Source organism: Aotus nancymaae, unplaced genomic scaffold, assembly GCF_030222135.1.
Source record: "Aotus nancymaae isolate 86718 unplaced genomic scaffold, 86718_ANA_hifiasm-v0.15.2.pri h1tg000115l, whole genome shotgun sequence".
NCBI lineage: Eukaryota > Metazoa > Chordata > Mammalia > Primates > Aotidae > Aotus > Aotus nancymaae.
This window is the reverse complement of record NW_026988530.1, coordinates 357060-374329: the sequence shown is the minus strand read 5'-3', so window position 1 is coordinate 374329 and position 17270 is coordinate 357060. Positions and strand designations below refer to the sequence as shown.

Sequence of the window (17270 nt, the reverse complement as noted above, 5' to 3'; positions counted from 1 at the left end):
GAGTTACTTCACATGATACAGAAAACTGACAGGTGTTTTAGTTAGAATATCTGGAGAAAAGGATTGTTACTTCATTCATTCACTTGATCAGAGCAATACAACCAATAGGGTCTTAACAGAAAACAAATAATATAGTAAACATAAGTGATTAAAATAGTTCATACATTTTTTCAGGAATCAAGGAAACCAATAAAGGGTGGTAAAGTATCTCAGTACTAGCAAATAGAAATAAGCTATGCCTGAAAGAAAAAGGTGTGGAAACATTAGTTTGCTAGCAATGCCGTAACAAATTATCACAGACCGAGTGGTAGAAACAACGGAATTATTTTCTTATGATTCTAGAGGCTGGAAGTCCACGATCAAGGTGTCAGCAGTGTTGATTCCATTTGAAGTTTCTCCCCTTGGCTTATTGATACTGTCTTCTCCAAGTATCTTCACATGGTATTTTCCCCTGTGCATGTCTCTGTCTTAATCTCCTCTTCTTATAAGGGCACCAGTCATGTGAGATTAGAACCCACCCCAATAACCTCGTTTAACTTGAATTACCTCTTTAAAGATACTATCTCCAAAAACTGTTACCTTCTGAGGTACTGGGAGTTGGGACTTCGATATATGAAGAGTGAGAAGATGTGCACAATTTAGTCCGTCACAGGGAGTAATCACTGGAAACTATAGACAGTTGAAACTAGGAGAAAATTGCCTCACAGGAGCCTTGTGTGGAGGATATAGCCACTGCCAATATGTTTTACTCTTTCTCTCATTTTCTAGCTGAAGTGAAACAGAAATGACAGGGGAATCTAGTCATCACAGTTCATGAATGTCATACTCTCAGCAGATAGAACAAAGTGGAAAGGGGTAGAGAGAGCAGCAGCTGTAAAGAGACAACCCATTCACTACAGTCCACCTCTTTACCCTTTGTTATTTGAATGAAAAACTCTCTCTCTCTATCACAGAAAAATCCCAAGTTTGCATCAGCCATGGTATTATGAAGAGTGATTTTAATACAGTTATATTCTCATTTGAAAATAGACATAAACTCCAAATAATGTATATGAGTAAAGAGAGATTATAAAAATATTTTAATTCACATAAAACACAGCTACTAGCATAGCATTTCTTAAATTCTCATGAAACTTAACCTGCTAATCATAGCTTCCTTTTTACAACATTCTTGTCATTTTCCTTCCATTGCATCTGCCACCATGTTGGTTAGAGTGAGTTCTTCTGGTGCAGTCATGGAAATCATCTTTTCTTTAACTTTAAAATATTTGATGGCCTGTAATTATTGAGTGTTTAATGAGGATAATTTTAGCTTTACAGAAAAGATTTACAGGTAGTACAGAGAGATCCAATATACACTTAACTACTTTAATGTCATCATCTTACTATGGTACAGGTATCAAAAATAAAAATTAATTAATAGTATTAACTAAACTTGAAGTTTTATTTGGATCTAGAATTTTTTTTACTAATGTCTCTTTTCTGTTTCAGAATCCAATCACAAATTATACATTGTATTTTCATTTAATTTTCATGTGTTTTAAATTTCCACTGTTCAATGACAAATATTAAGCCTTTCCTTGTTTTTTAAATGATTTTGACAGTTTTTAGAAGCTGTGGAAATATCCTCAATTTGGGTGTATATATATATATGTATTTTTTCTCATTACTGTATTGGGTTATAGATTTTGAGGAAGAGGACTAGAATACATCAAAATGCTTTATCACTGATAATGTTGACCTTGATAATTTCAGTGTTTATATGGTTTCCCCATTGTAAGTTACTATTTTCTCATTTCCATATTCTATTTTCTGAAGCAAGTCACTAATTCTAGCTCATTCTTAGGGAGGGGCAAATAAACTCCAACTCTTTGAATGGGGAGAAACATGTTAATATATCATTTGAAAATATATTGTAAAAAAGTTTCTCTCATCTTCTTCATTTATTTATATATTAAATCATTTACTTTGTCAATATAAACTGATCAATATATATTTGTTTACTTTGGATTACAATTCCAACACCACATTTTCTACAGTGTTGTTCAAATTATTCTAACTTTGATCTCTGTGTGTTCTTTCAGATTGATCCCTGTGTCACTTTAACGTATTTTCTTTATATTATTTTGTGAACATGTCCTTATTCTTTTTTTTTTCTTTTTTGAGATGGAGTCTCATTCTGTCACCAGGCTGGAGTGCAGTGTCATGATCTTGGCTCACTGCAACCTCCGCCTCCCAGATTCAAGTGATTCTACTGACTCAGCCTCCCGAGTGACTGAGACTACAGGTGTAGTAGAGACATTGTTTCACCATGTTGGTCTTGATCTCCATTTCATGATCCACCCACCTCGGCCTTCCAACACATCCTTATTTTATAGCACTACATGATGCTCTAGGCTCATGTTGCATCTTTTTCTGTCTTATTCACCTAGTCAAATGCATTTAAGATCCATTGATGTGGTTGGTGCATGTGCATGACTCAACAGCTCATCTCCTGGATCACTGAATAGTGTTTCGTGGAATGGGGTGTGTATTTAGCCCTCTGCTGAAGGACAAAGTTTCTCAAAGATGGGCAACTGAAGGAGCAGCGACTTGTGCTTCACTTTTGAGAAAGACATATTCCTGCCATGACATACTCCTGACATAACATGACTTGCCAGGGTGAAGAGTTCGAGTCTCACAAAGATAGCATTCAATAGAGAATTCTAAAGTATTATAACTTAGTGGTAATATATATATATATATATATGTGTGTGTGTGTGTGTATATATATATATATATTATAACATAATGGCTAATCTAAACCATCTTTACAAAGCTAAAAATATTCATCAATATAAACATACACAGAAATGACACAGGTAATGAATTACCACTAAAATAATTTAAGAGCTATGGCAAATATTTTTAATATGTTCTAATGTTCAACATGTTCTTCAGAATGCAAGGGAATTATATTGTAGAAAGCCAAATGAGATGAGAGATTTTAGAGATAAAATTGACTATATGTGAAACGAAAATATGAGACTGACAGCAATTAGGAACTAAAGCCTAATAAATTAGGGAACTCATAGAATACGCAATAGAAATGGTTAAAACTTTAGCTCAGAGAAAACAAAGAGTTTTTTTTTTTTTTTTTTTTTTTTTTTTTTTTTTTTTTTTGAGACGGAGTTTCGCTCTTGATACCCAGACTGGAGTGCAATGGCGTGATCTCGGCTCACCGCAACCTCCACCTCCTGGGTTCAGGCAATTCTCCTGCCTCAGCCTCCTGAGTAGCTGGGATTACAGGCACGCGCCACCATGCCCAGCTAATTTTTTGTATTTTTAGTAGAGACGGGGTTTCACCATGTTGACCAGGATGGTCTTGATCTCTTGACCTCGTGATCCACCCGCCTCGGCCTCCCAAAGTGCTGGGATTACAGGCTTGAGCCACCGCGCCCGGCCAACAAAGAGTTTTTTAAAAAGTAGTAACTCAGTTACTTGTCGGTTGATGTCAAGCAATGCACCATACATATAATTGACATCACCAAAAATTGGCACAAGAGAGAGAAAGAAAACAGTACTTTAGTATAATGACCCAACTCTTTCTACAGGTGAAAAGTAGTAACCAAGAGTTGAAATTCTTTTTAAATAGAAAAGGAAAGAAAACATAAAACAAAAAGAAAAAAAACTCTCCAAGTAAGATAAACATAAAAGAAATGCAATTCTGTGGTAGCACAACATAATCATATTACTGGAAAGAGTAATGAAGAGATAATCTTAAAACCAGCAAGAGATAAATAATGTCAGCAAAGGAATGAGTATTACTGAAAACTGTTAACTAGGTAAATATTAAAGATTTTTCTCTGGCAACAAATAATTAAAAATGTAAAGCAAAAAATACTAGTTAACTAAGGCCAGGCTTATTGAGCTCATTGAGCCTGACTTTAGCTGTGTGTGTGTGTGTGTGTGTGTGTGTGTGTGTGTGTGTAAAACATATGATAATAACACAAAGACTAAGAGGAGGAAATGCAAGCATATCTTAACAAGGTTCCTATACTATAGATGACATAATGTAGTATCATTTTGATTATAGAACAGAATTCCTTAATCTCAGCACTATTGATATTTTGGACCAAACAACTCTTTTTCTTGGCATAGGAGGTTGGTGTCCCATGTATTGAAAGAAATATAGCTACTTACCTAGTTTCTACCAACTACACGCCGTCCTCCAGGTTGTGACAGCCAAAAATATTTCCAGATATTGCCAAATGTCTTGTTGTAGAGAAATACTGCCCTTCAGGTAGCATTATACACAATGGTGAATACTGAATGCTTTTCCCGAATTTCGAGAACAAAAGAAGGATATCTGTTTTCATCAATATTTCACTAGAGGCTTTAGCCATGGCAATGAGGTAAGAATTGTTTTTAAGGGCATTCAGTTTGTAAATGAAGAAATAATAATGTCTTGTTTGCAGATGGCATGATTACACAGAAAATACAATTGAATCTATGAAATAGCTACTGGAAATAATAGATGGGTTTATAAAGTTTGCAAAGATCAAGATCAATATAAACAAAACAGTTGTATTTTCATATACTACCAAACAGATTGAATTAAAAAAGCAATTACCAAAAAAATACAAATTTAGAAAACATTTGGAGAAAATCTGACAAAACATATATAAGATCTGTTCAGATAAAACTAAAAAAAAATTCTGTAAGAAATTAAAAACCTATGTAACTAGAGAAATACATTATTTCATGGAGTTGAAAAACTCATTGTTAAGATACCAATTGTCCCAGAATCCCAGCAGGTATTTTTTTTTTTGTTAACAAGCTGTTTAAAAATTCATTTTAAAATACAAAGGATCAAAATATCCAAGTAATTGTGAGATGGAGCAACACTACCTGATTTCAAAATGCTGCAATAATTAAGACAGTGCATTCAATAATGCACCAAACACAGGCACCTACAAATACATCAATGGAGGAGAACTTATCAGTGGAGACCACATAGATCAATGGAGTAGAATCAAAATTCCAGAAATAGAACCATGCATATATGGACAACTGGTTTTCAATGAAAGTACAGTAGGAAAAAAAAGGGGTCTCTTCAAGGAATTATGGTAATTGGATATCCAAATAAACAAGAAAACCCAATTTATACCTGATACCATAAACAACATAAACTGAAGATGAACCACAGACCTAAAACTAAAAAACTTTAAAAAAATATATAGGCAAAAATATTTGCAATCTTAGATAAAGCCAGATTTCTTAGAATTAATACCACACACTTGAACCATAAAACACAAAAATGATAAATTTGATTTTTTCAAAATTAAAAGTAGCTACTCTTTAAAAATCACTGCCAAGGGAGTGAAAAAGACAAGCCAAAGACTAGGAGAAAATATTGAATCCGATAAAGAATTGTATATAAAATATTCCCCAAACTCAATTTTAAGGAAACAAGCAATCCTTATGTATTATGAAAATGATTTAACCACATATAACACCAAGTAAAATACATGGTAAACAAATGGGAACATGAAAGATGTTCAATCTAATCAGTTATTAGGTAAGGGCAAATTAAAGTGAAAATGAACAAACACAACATCTATTAGAATGGTTAATATTTAAAAGACTGGCAAAGTCAAGTTTTAGAGAGAATGTTAAGAAACTTGTACTCCCATACAACGCTAGTGTAAATGCAAAATGTAACATTCGTCTTGAAAAAATAGTTTTGCAGTTTCATTAAAAGGTAAGTATTCATCTCTCATGTGATATAGTCATTCTACTCCTAAATATTTGTCCAAGATTAAAGAAAACACATGTCCACACAAAGATTTGAACATGAGTTTTTAAAGAAACTTTATTTATAAATAGCCAAAACCTGAAAATAACTTGAGTATATCAACTGGCGGACTCAAACTGGGAGGAGGAAATGCAAGATAAATAAAATTATGGTGTATTCATGTAATGTCATACTATTGAGCATGCATATAATGGCATTATATAGAGATATAAAAAGTGTTGAAATACTGAGATTTGCAACAAAATAAATGAAACTCAAAGTATGCTGGGTTAAAGATGGCAGACATAGTGAATACATAACATATGAATGTTTTTAATAAAATAGAGAAATGAAGGAATAATAAAAGAAAAACAAAAATCTCTAGAATATACAAATGAATCCATAGGACAAGGACTTAATCAATTGTTGCCTGAATGGTGAGAAGTGGAAAGAAGAAGGAGTGAGATATTATAATGAGAGGGTGGAAACTCTTTGTAGTAACAGATATATTCACTTACGATTGGGATGATGATGTCATGGGTGTATATGTATATGAGAATATCAGTTGTACACTTTAAATATACACTGTTTATTTTTGGTCAGTTATACATACATAAAGCTATTGAAATTAAAAGTATTAACCTACATGTCAAAACCTATGATTGTGAAAATTATGAAACCAAATCTATAAGAACATCTTGGTGACATCAATTAGACAACTGTTTCCTAGATGTGATGTCGGTGCATAATCCACTGATAAATAGCACATCATCAAAGGGAGGAACGTCATTTCTTCAAAAAATATCCTGAAGTGAATAAAAAGACAATTCACATACTAGGGGAAATATTTATCAATGCATCTGACAAAGAACTTTCCCAAACTTTTGTATCCAAAGTACTTTTTTAAACCCTGAAATATCAATTATACAGAGACAAATTAGCCCAATTTATAAATGATCAAAAGATTTAAACACACTTTACCACAGATGATGCATGAATCAAATAAGAAAATGCAATTTTGCTAAATATCATTTATCACTGAAAAAATGCAAATTAAAACTCCAATAGATGTGTACCACATGCGCCTATGAGAATATCTAAAATTAAAAAGATTGATCATAGCATTGTTAGTGAATGTGTGGAGTAAGTAGCAATATCACATATGACTGCTGGGAATATAAAGTGTTATGATTGTCTTGAAAAACAGTTTCATAAAAAGATGTATATATATCTCTACCATTTGTCCTAGCCATTACACAGTTAAATGTTCACCCTGGAAAACCAAAAGCATGTATTTGTAGATTCTTAGGCATGAATGTTCATAGCAGCTTTCTTTGTAGTATCCAAAACCTGGACACTGCTGGAATATCCATCACCCGATAAATAGACAAATAAGTTGTGATATATTCATGCAATAGAATACGACTAGGCACTCAAAGACTGAACTGCTGATTCAGGAACCAACAAAGATGAACCACAAAATAATTTGCTGCATGAAAGAAGCCAAACAATAAAGAATATTTACTCCTTGATTATATTTATATATGGTTCTTATGCACCCTCATTTTGGTGACAGAAAGTAAAGCATGTGTGGGAGGAAGGAATTACAATGTTTCAGGAAGAAACTTGGTGATGAGTGATAAGCTCATTATCTTAACTGCAGCAATGAGTTTTTGCATCTATACATATACGAAAACATAGAAACTAAACACTTAAAATACGTGCTATTTATTCATAATCCAATAAAACTATTAAAAGGTACATGTTATTTGAACTCCTTAATTTTTATCTCATCCTAATCTCATCCTTGAAGTAAAAATTTGCATATCCAACTTTCTGCCTGATGTCTCCCCTAGGAGTTCCCAAAGGAATCTCTAACTACAAATATAGAGAGATAGGCTTTTTCCAGATTTTCAACTCTTGTAATATTGAAGCTCTTCATCAGTGGTAAATTCATTTTTCTAGTTTCTTAGCTCAAAATTCTTAGAATTATTTTTCATAATTCTTTTATCTTCTCATACCCTACATCAAATCTCTCAGCATATCTTGTATTCTCTGTCTTCAAATTATATCTAGGAGCAACTTTTTTTCAACACTTTCTCTGTTTGCACTAGCATCCAAACCAATCTATCAAATCAACCCACTACAATGCCCCTTTAACTGTCAAAATTTCTTCCATTGTTATTCCCCTCTAGAGCAGCCAGGTGGAGCCTTGTAATACATTAACATAACTATGTCACATTGTCAGCTCCTCTGATGTCTTCCTATGTCACTCATAACAAAATCAAAAATCCTTGTATTAGTTTACAAGATTTTACAAAATCTAGTAGCCTTGCTCTGACCTATCAATCAATCTGCTTCAACCACCTTGGAGTGCTCTCTTACCTCAGACATTTGCACCTCATGGATGCTCTTTCTGGAATGTCCTCTACTGAATATTCACGTGGTTCATTCCATCCCTTCAGTCACATTCTACCCAAAAAACCTGTCCTTGGAGAGCCTATCATGTCTGTAGTAGCACCACCTTGCCACTTTCTATCACTTTATATTACTCATTGTCTTCAGAACATGTGTCATTACATCCAATTTTACAACAGGTGTGTTTGTAAATTGTTTGTAACTCCCATTAAAATATAATCTTCTTAAGAGCAGCAACTTGGTCCTTTTGTATCTACTGCACTTTAATATGTTTGTGGATTGACACAAATCAGTTCATTTATTAAATAAGTCAATACATACAGCATTAATACTGGCAGTCTCAAAGCTGAGAATTACAAATCTAAACTTCAGACTCAGCTAATATATATGCTTCTCAAATGTTAACTGTTATTGCAAAACATTGAGAGTCCTATATCATTAAGATTAATTCTTTTACACTGTTAAAATATTAAGTAATACCAGAAATTTGATCAATTCTGGCAGTAAAAAAATGGCAACAATGATTAATATATGATATGGCTTAACTGAATTGAATGTATGACAATCATAACAAGCAACTGTTTATGTATTAGTGCCTGAAGTATTTTCACATAGTGTTAGCAGCATAATTACGATATTCATTGGCTTTGCTTCTTCATTGTTACTAATATTGTTTCCCTACTTGTAGCAACCCTTTGAATTTCTTAACTTTTCATGATGCTTTTGTAGTTGACAGATATAGATGAGTGATGCTGGGTTTTACAGAAATTTATTTCATTTCATATTCAATATTTTAATCATTAGATTACATATATATTAATTATGTTTGTTTCTAAACACTGAAATTTATCGATGTATACAAATATAATAATACATAAATGTCCAAATGCTTATGCAGTTAATTAAAACTTTATTTTAAATTTACTTAAAATAAAGCAAACCATCAACAGATTTTTTAAATAAAATAATGCTTGTATCCATATTCTGATCTCAACATAGAACTTCAGATAATGATTCTGTCATTCCATTAAATTACCTACCTTATTCTGAAAAATGATAGATTTAACAAAGTGATCACTATGGTATGATTTAGCTGTCAATTTAAAATGTATCCCTGGTTAGAAATTTTTCTAAAAAATATACGTAACTATGTAATGTTCTAATATTTTCTTGTTACTGTTTTATAATTTAAATTGAATATAGATTAACATATAATGTATATTTATGCCTACGTATCTCTATATAGATAGCATTTTTCTTCTAACATGTACCTGAAATAAATTTGACATAAGAAGATAATTAGTAAAAATAAGGTCCAGGACTAGAAAAAGTGCTTTTTATATACCATAAAATGTTGTTCCAAGTGCAACCTATAGTTTTTTGTATTCAATTATTCCTAGTTAATTAATTTTATTTAATTATTACAATCATCAAAGCTCTCAGCATTTTAGTTAGCACATTTTGGGTGAAGTACTAGTGGTCATGTACATTTTAAATATAACTTCCCATCTTATGTCCACATAATCCACAAATATATATAATATAGTCAATGTTCTAGTTAATAAATTGCAAACTCTTTATCAGTGGTGTTTCTGACATAAAATTTCTAGATTTATTCAAATTAAAATGAGGCCAGGAATGGTGGCTCCCGCCTGTAAACACAGTACCTTGGGAGGTCAAGGTGGGCAGATCACCAGATCAGGAGGTCTGGCGTTCCAGAACAGCCTGGCTAAAATGGTGAAACCCCGTGTCTACCAAAAATACAAAAATCAGCCAGGCATGGGGGTGCATGCCTGTAATCTCAGCTACTTGGAAAGCTGAGGCAGGAGTATCGCTTGGTATCGCTTGAACCTGGGAGGTAGAGGTTGCAGTACGCCGAGACTGTACTACTGCACTCTAGCCTGGATGGCAGAAAGAGCGAGACTCCATCTTGGGAAAAAAAAAGTTGTGCTATTTCTCTATTAGTATCTCCCTACCACCCTAATAATCCTTACATCTTGGATTGTTTGTATACAACAGTAAAATGTAACAAAATTCTAAGAGCTTTAAAAAGTCTTTAAGTTGTTCATAAAAAAGATAAGTGTATAAATTGTATGTTTCAAAGCAAAGTGAATTAATACTTAATTTTAAAACTGATACAATTTTTTTGAAGTATGGGCTGAAATTCAAGAACGCATGGATTTCAATTATGTGCTATAATTTCCCACTTCATGCTAAGTCAAGCATCATATTGTCACATTAAATATTTCACTAACTGAAATGCACGTTTTAAATCCAGAAAGTTATTGAAAAGGTAAACAATAATACAAATAGCATATACCATGAAATCTCTCTACTCAAAGGAATCTACAATAGAAACTTTATAATAAGTTGAAGCGCAAGGAAACATCCTTCCATATTATTTGAATTCATTATATTCGATATACCTTATAATAGAGATGACTTATAAACATGCCAAATAAAATTACTTTTATAAAAACTGTATGAATTCAATGTTTCTATGCAATTTTAAAGATATTTCATTGTTAGTACCTATATCATACACTTTTTAAAAATTGCGCAAACTCTGTGTACACATACAGAAGCATGCTTACAATTCACAGCTTATCTAAATGCTACAATATAAAACATTTCTTAGTAAAAATTAAAAATATAATGTTTGTATATGGCACCAGAAACTTAAATAGCATGACTGCTACATAAGATACATGTCACTGAAACAGTTCTAAAGTAAAATCCAAATTTTCAAAATAAGAACCACTTTATTCAGTTGTGGAAGTTTAGTTTTTCCAAGGTTCTATGAATTAATGAAGTAATAGGCAACACCCAAAGTTATATTTTTAACCATATTTCAGTATTTTATTCTTAGGGCAGACAATACAGTTTTCTAGAAATTAATTATTTAATAATTATACAATATATACCTTAATTGGCAGTATTGAGTTTTCAATGAAGTTTTAGTAAGTTTGCACTATTTATTTCTATATTCTATTTAAAAGTAGGTAAAGTTAAATTGTATAACTTAACTTACAAAATAGTTCATGATGAATATGCAAAATAATTACAAACTCTTCACTATTCACATAAATTATTTTGTTCACCTAAAAATATATATAAAATAAGTAATGCTTTATTTATTTCTAAGATAATGAAATAATTTTATGCTTAGCTATGTGAATATTTTTTCTGTAATTAAAAGCATCTTATAAAAATCAAAACACAAAAAACAAAAAATGAAATAATAATTTGCAGATCTTCCAATGGAACCTATCTTCTTATATATTTCCCTTGAAGTAAAATAAAAAGACAATCAGCTTTGCTGATTAAAAAATATGATTTGCAGAATATTCAGTCTTTAAGTTATGTCAATATGGGTTTTTTTCTTATAAGTTACTCGTTGCTCAATAACACAGCATTTCAAAATGTTGTGGCTAAGACATATTTAATATTCTAGCTTTCATTTTTGTGGATTGCCAATATAGTTTGGGTTAATCTGGGTTGTTCTTTAGTAGAAACTGGGTTTTCTCACTTATCTGTTCTCAGTTGCATGTCAGTTGTAACTTGGCGTTCCTGATCTTGACTCATATCTCTTCTATGACCGAGGGTGTGGCTGCATCCAGTTGGGTGATGTGAGGCTCAAGTTTACACAGTGTTCTTCTACAGCAGACTTAGACACATGGGAGAAAGGAATCCAGAGACACAGAGGAAGACTGCAAGGCTTGGAATGGGAACATCATCATTTCTGCTACATTCTGTTAGACAAAGGATATCACAAGGATATACCAGATTCAAGGGGAGGAGAAAAAAATGTGCCACTTTTTAATGGGAGGAACGGCACGGTGACATTGTAAAGCGTATTCACAAGAAAGAAACAAAATGGATGCCCTTTTTGCCACTTACTTCAGATGAAAATCAAACGTTTATATTAGAAAAGAAAATAGTTATAATTAGAACATATGGGAGAATACAACTTCTAGAAGACTTACCCTGTGTTTGTGAAAAAACAATACATTTAAATTGAAAACGATTTGTTCTTAGATTTCTCTATAATTAATTAAACAATTAGTGTGGCTATACATTCAAATCTATCCCAATCTCCACAGTGTTGCAACTCACGCACCCATATGCATATACACACACCACTGGAAATGCTGTTTTAAAATGCAGGTAAGCTTGTATTGTTGTTTAGTTATATTACGGACACAGTTTAAGGTCTAACATTTTTGTTTTAATTGTGCTTTCCTGATTTTCCCACTACATCTTTTTCTCTTGAAATTCAACGAATCTGATTAAGTATTATATTTTATTTTTCCTTTACTTTTATTCCTATAAGTGGAAAATTGCTATTGAAGTTTTATCTGGATATCTTTTATCTGTCAATTACTCATGAATAAATCACATAGTTAGGGAAAATAAACATAGCAATAGGACATTAAAACCACATTTCTCAGCCCCCAAAAATGGGCTTCCTGATTTTATGCTGCTGTAAATTCCCTAAATATGCTCATTTCTAATTGACCTAATAGATTTTTAGTAGAATAATTGGGACTGGCATTTTATTTTTCTTGTGTTTCCATAAACCTGGAATTCTCAGGGATTGAAAGACACTGAGCAACTTCTGTTTATAAAGGCTTTGAGTGCATTAGAAAATGAAGAATTTAAAAACAGGTGACACTAAAGTTAGGTTATTATAGATGTCTTTCTATAGAGCAAATAAGCCTTTGTAACACAAAAATACAGTACAACATATATACATAGTTATTCTAGCTATGATTTCAGAATGTATGAAATTATGAATTTGTGGAGCACAGAGGCAGAGTAATTATTTAGAATTTCAGTGTGAAGCCTCTCGATGAAGGGCTTCTTTCAATTCGGTTTACCTCTGTAGGTGGTTATATCGTATAAGGGAGGGAGCTTGATCTAAGTCTGAACTCTAAGTCCCTTATAAATGGTTCTTTTGGCCTCTTGGTGATGGACACTGATTCCATCCATCTGTTTATGTTTTTTATCTTCTACCTAGACATGAAATGGGCATTTATTTGATGACTTTGCATGGTTTCTTGAAGGAAAACATTGGAGGGATGTTTTCAGGGCCATTAAACCCATTTTAGTAAGGAAAGTCATTAGATGAGCAAAATAAAACCTTCAAGAAATTTCAAAAGAAAGTTAAGAATAGCAGTCAATAATAATAACTGATGGCAAAGAAGAATAATTCTATCTTGACCTGCCTGGGGAATTGGAGACTGTTTCCTCTAGTTGTTGACAGAAATTGCCTTAAAAAATAATAAAGTGGCCCTCTATAGAATTTTGAAGTGAGGAAAACTCTTTATTAGGGGGTCTGTTTTTTAAGTGACCTGGTCAGGCGCCATCTATCTCCAAGTTTTCGCAGAGCTCCAGGCTAGGAATGGCATCTAAGGCAAAATTGCTCCAAAGAAGAAAAAGACATTTCAGCTTCAGAATTTTGAAACTACAGTAGTTATGTATTTCTACCTAGTTCACAATGTTTAGCCATAACACATTGTTGTTAATTATGGATTAAAAATCACTGGATTGAAAAAATATATTTTCATAAATATCAGACACAAGTCACTGTTAAGCTAGCCGACAGTAGATATATCTCTTAAAATGACAACTAAAAAATTCAGTCCTATAGTTTCCTCACTATAAAGGATTGTAAAGATTAACTCTTAGGACCCAGAATTATATTCTCAGTATGATGAAGAAGTTGTCATCATGCATCTGATGTGTTTTTTTTTTAACTGCATGAGGTACAAGTGAGGTTATTAGTTTCCGATTTGAATAGAGGAAGGTGATGGGAAAAATGAAGACATCAAGTGATACAGCAAATTTTAGCTGACAGAGTTGGGGAGTAAACTTAATAGAGAAACATGGTTGGATTTGGGTTTTACAGAGGTACAGTTATAATTTTGAAACAATTCAGTAAAACTGGTAAATTAAATATTGATGTTTTTTACCAATATGCTCAAGTTCCTTTAATGGCTTTGGTTTGTTACTAAAATAAGAGCACAATGTTTAATGCAGTCCCAGAGGTCCTTCATGATCTGTCTCTCACCAACTACTTCTATGTTAGTTTAACCATACTGATGCTTGTAAGTAGAAATACCTCGCTTCACTCACAATACAAATAATCTAGGACATGTTCTTCGACAAAAGCATTGTACTTCCAATAGAGTAGCTTTACGAGTAGTTCCAGTTTGTCACACAGAATAACAAAAGATAGGTACTGAAGCATCATTATATAATAAAATTTTTAAGTTTTTTTTTTTGCTAGGGACATTCTTAATTAAAATCAGCATTTTTGTTCTTTGCAAGTGAATAATAGAGAAAAGTAAAACGCCTCCTACTACAATTTGGTGCCCTGTGTTTTTATTGTTGTTGTTTTGTTTTGACAAAGTCTTGCTCTGTTGCCCAGGCTGAAGTGCACTGCAACCTCCACCTCCCAGGTTCAAGCGATTCTTCTGCCTCAACTTCCCGAGTAGCTGAAATTACAGGCACCAGCCACCATGCCAGGCTAATTTTTGTATTTTTAGTAGAGATGGGGTTTCACCATGTTGGTCAGGCTGGTCTGGAACTAACTCCTGACCTCAGGTGATCCACCTGCTTCCACCTCCTAAAGTGCTGGGATTACAGGTGTGAGCTGCTACACCCGGCCAAGTGCCCTGTTTTAACATGTTCTAGCGTTCCAGCAGTGTTTCCCATGATTGCCTTTGCATTATCATTGCAAATCTCAAGACAGTGAAATGCCATAATTTTGACCTCCCAAATACTCTAAACAAAATCTCAGAGATCTTTCAGAGGTCCACAGATCACTGTCTCAGAATATTTGCAGAAGAATAATTTTTACATGTTTACTGTTTCTATTGCTCTACAATCTTCCAGCCTGTCCAAGAAATCTCAAACATACTTTCAGGTAAAAACTTATATTCATGCTAACAGAAATCTCCTCTGACACATCTGGTATCATCTTCATAGTACCAATGACTTTTCCTTTGAGATGCTCAAAATGGTTGGAATTTCCCATTAATTTATTATTTGTTTGAATTTTTCATCTTCTAAGAGACAATGGATCATAAAATCAAATAATTACAGCCCCAGGAATTTCATGCATCAAATCACTGAGTTGGACAGTTTGTAGAATAAAAGTAAGCAGACACATAGTATCTAAGGGAGGAATGCATGATACTCTTTTGAAAAATGTGCAAATTTTTCCCCTTAGTGGAATACAGACATGTTGAAAATTAAACTGAATGTATCCTAGGACTCCAGTTTGTCACCTGTGCCTCAATCTGGAATATTCCAAGGACATAGTCACTGACTTTGTATATATTTTGTTTTGCTTTGCCTTTCAAAAAATGTTATAGCAACACCTAGCACTGTGTCAGAAATATGTTGAACCTTCAGATAAGTTTAATTAATGAAAGAACACAGTTTTTGCTACCTAAAAAGTTATTAGAATATGAATACATAGAGAATTTGGTGTTTGAGAGGGTAAAAGAGTGATTTCAGGCTCTTTAGTGCACTACTGATTGTAAATTGTAAGTGACTTTTGGGCTGTGTGAGATATAAGTTAAAATCAGGTGCAGAAAGGTGTACTATGATGTATGTACCTGCAACACTATAGTGGAACCAAATTGATGGCTCATAAATTATCAGGATGACAAGTGATAGCTGTGTATTTTCCCTGCCTCTATAGTAAATACACTTGGTTCCAAGTGCTACAAATGGATGTTTCTGTGGAACTTGTTAAAGTGATTGTGGTTTTTATTACATAGTCTATTACTATAGTAAACAACACCGATTTAGTTTTCAAATATTGAACCATTGTTGAATGTCCAGGATGAAAGCTAATCATTCAATATGTACCGTTTTTATAATATTTTTAAATATGTGTATTTAACTGACAACATAAAATTGTCTTTATAGTTACGGTGTACAACATGATGTTTTAAAATATGTATACAATGTGAAATGAATAAATTGTTAACCTAACTAACATATATGTTATCTCACATACTTTCTTATAGTTATAACACTTAAAATCTACCCTTTTAACAGTTTTCAAGTATACAATATATTACTATTAATATCCACTATACTGTACAATAGATCTCTTAAAATTTTTGCTCCTATCCAACAGAAATTTTGTATCATTTGTCAAAAATCTGCCCAAACTCCCCTGACCCCAGACCCCAGTAACTACCATTCTACACTTTGCTTCTGAGTTCTACCTTTTAATATTTCACAAATAAGTGAAATCATGCTGTATTTGTCTTTCTGTCCCTGGCTTATTTCACTTAACATAATGTCATCTATGTTCATCTATTATGCCAGCAATGACAGAATTTCCTTCTTTATAACGCTAAGTAGTATTCGATGTGTCTATATACCACATTGTATTTACCCATACTTAGATTGTTAGATTCATTCATACATTAATAGACACTTAGGTTAATTCCATTTCTTGGCTATTTTAAATAACACTGCAATGAACAAAGAAGTGCCGATATCTCTTTGACATTCTGATTTCAGTTCCTTTGACTATATTCCCAGATGTAGAATTGCTGATTCATAATGACAGTTCTATTTTTATTTTTTTAATAATCCTCTATGCTGTTCTATGAAATAGCTATACTAATTTTCACCCTTGCACATTTTCACCAACAATGAGCAAGGGTTTCCTTTTCTCCAGATAATTGCTAATACTTAATATCTTTGGTCTTTTTTCCTTCAGAATACCATATGTTTGGCACTAAACACTTTGCTAGTGACTATGGCTATTTGGAGTGATTTCATTAGTTAATCTTCAGTCTTTTTTAAATAGCCATATTAACAGGTGTGAGATTATAATTCATTGTGGTTTTAATTTGCATTTCCCCAGTGATCAGTGATGTTGAGCATTTTTTCAAATACCTTTTGGCCATTGACATATCTTCTTTTGAATCAGGTTATTTGTTTTCTTGCTATTGAGTTGTGTTCCTTGCATATTTTGAATATTAACCCCTTATCAGTTGAATGGTTTGTGAATATTTTCCCCTATCCCATAGGTTGTTTCTTA

General features: G+C 32.8%; 1 non-coding gene across 1 annotated transcript; it reads right to left on the bottom strand.

The window, feature by feature from the left end:
• Window positions 1–16940: 16940 nt before the first annotated feature.
• Window positions 16941–17013, bottom strand: LOC135272598 (small nucleolar RNA SNORD65). Its single transcript, XR_010340618.1, has one exon. It is a non-coding gene; the product is annotated as a small nucleolar RNA SNORD65 (small nucleolar RNA).
• Window positions 17014–17270: the final 257 nt, after the last annotated feature.